The following is a 2,169-nucleotide window of genomic DNA, read 5'->3' as shown; positions in this document are numbered from 1 at the left end:
AACAATAAGGCTATTGAATGAAGTATTTAATGAAGTTAGGATCCCATGTTTATTATATATATTAATTTAACCTCAATTCTCTTAGTTAATGTTATTTAGTATAATCTCTTAGTTTAATAAAAACCCAATTTGTTATTTGTCTTAGCATTGAGCGATAACCATACATTGTTGCATAGGTGCATAAATTGAACTTAACCTAAACCAGTCTCTGTGGGAACGCATCTGATTTATATCTTATACTACTTGCGAACGCGTATACTTGCGTGAATATTAGCGCGTGTTTTCGCCCTAACAAGTTTTTGGCGCCGCTGCCGGGGAACTCGGTGTTAATTTTTAGTTTATGTGCTTGTCATCAGTGGTCGTTAAAGTTCACTGACTCAGATTCTTTTACTTTCACGGTTTATTTGTTTGTGTTTCGGGTACTCATTACAATGGGAGATACAGCAGCACGAACGAAAGCCTTGATGGATTTTTCTCAACCCAAGATCAATGACATTCAATCTAGCATTGTCCGGCCAGCTATCACAGCTAATACCTTTGAGATCAAGCCTGGCATAATTCAATGGGTACAGACTTCAGTCCAGTTTGGGGGTTCTCCAACGGAAGATCCCAATACACACATTAGGGATTTCATTGTAATATGCGACACCTTCAAGTTCAACGGTGTTTCTGAAGATGCTGTGAAGCTGAGACTGTTCCCATTCTCTCTGAAGGACAAGGCTAAGATCTGGTTACACTCTCTACCAGCTGGTTCGATTACTACTTGGGAAGATCTTGCTCAGACGTTTCTTACTAAATTCTTCCCTATGGCGAAGACAGCTGCACTCAGGAATGCTATTACTCAATTTGCGCAGCAAACGGGAGAATCGCTAAGTGAAGCTTGGGAGCGCTACAAGGAGATGCTTAGGAAGTGTCCTCATCATGGAATTCCTGATTGGATGATCATTACTTGTTTTTACAATGGGTTGGGAGCACAGTCCAGACCCATGCTCGATGCAGCATCAGGAGGAGCATTATGGGCAAAGAGCTATAAGGAAGCTTATGATCTAATTAAACTGATGGCTGCTAATGAATATCAGTATCCAACCCAGAGATATCCACAGGGCAAGGTAGCAGGAGTTCTTGAAGTGGATACAGCTACGGCTATCACTGCTCAACTAAAGGCGTTGTCTATGAAGATCGATTCTCTGGCTAACTATGGTGTTAAGCAGATAATTAATGTTTATGAGCTGTGTGCAGGTCCGCATGTGACAGAACAATGCGCTATATCTAGCGACTCAGCTCAGTTTGTGAGCAACTTTCAGAGATCGCAACAACCAGTTCCAGACAATTATCATCCTGACAACTGGAATCATCCTAACTTCAGCGGGAGCAACAATCAGAATATGATGCAACAGCCATTCCAGTCGTTTGGAAATAAGCTGTTCAACTCTCTTGGTTTTCAGCAACAACTCCAACTTCAACAACAAACTAAGGATGCAGGTCTATCTTCGAATGAAAAATCTGAATTGGAGGAGTTGAGGCTTATGTGCAAAAACGAGGCTCTTATATGCCAAAGCCAGGCTGTTTCTATCCAGAATCTGGAGAACCAAATAGGGCAAATTGCTAATGCCTTATTGAATCGACCACCAGGAACGCTTCCTAGTGATACAGAAGCCAATCCAGGAATGAGGGAAGTTGAAGAACATGTGAACGCCATCACCTTAAGGTCTGGAAAGGTTGCAAGCCCCCAAATTCAGCAAGACGAAGAGCCTGAAAAATCTCAAGATTCAGAAAATGCAGTTGTGGCTGAAGAAGATGTGCAGAAGGGAGTAGAGGTGGAACCAAGGAAAACTACTGTGGAACACACTCCTCCTGAGGGTAATACAGGGGAGAAGCAGATCTATCCTCCACCTCCTTTTCCTAAAAGGCTGCAGAAGAAAAAGCTGGATAAGCAGTTTGAGAAGTTTCTGGAGGTGTTCAAGAAACTTCATATCAACATTCCTTTCGCTGAAGCTCTTGAACAGATGCCTAGATATGCGAGGTTTATGAAAGGTATTCTCTCTCGGAAAGTGAAGCTCGATGACTTATAGACCGCTGCTCTAACGGAGGAATGAAGTGCTGTGCTGCAACAGAAGTTGCCTCCAAAGCTTAAAGATCCTGGAAGCTTCACTATTCCTTGCACCATCG

At 42.4% G+C, this 2,169-nt stretch overlaps 1 non-coding gene across 1 annotated transcript; it reads right to left on the bottom strand.

Annotated features, from left to right (window-relative positions):
• Nucleotides 1-821: 821 nt before the first annotated feature.
• LOC141662306 (small nucleolar RNA R71) lies at nt 822-928 on the bottom strand. Its single transcript, XR_012550427.1, has one exon. It is a non-coding gene; the product is annotated as a small nucleolar RNA R71 (small nucleolar RNA).
• Nucleotides 929-2,169: the final 1,241 nt, after the last annotated feature.

This window comes from Apium graveolens, chromosome 5 (assembly GCF_009905375.1).
Source record: "Apium graveolens cultivar Ventura chromosome 5, ASM990537v1, whole genome shotgun sequence".
In the NCBI taxonomy this organism is placed as follows: Eukaryota; Viridiplantae; Streptophyta; class Magnoliopsida; order Apiales; family Apiaceae; genus Apium; species Apium graveolens.
The sequence above is the reverse complement of the archived record's forward strand: the minus strand, read 5'-3'. Positions and strand labels throughout refer to the sequence as shown.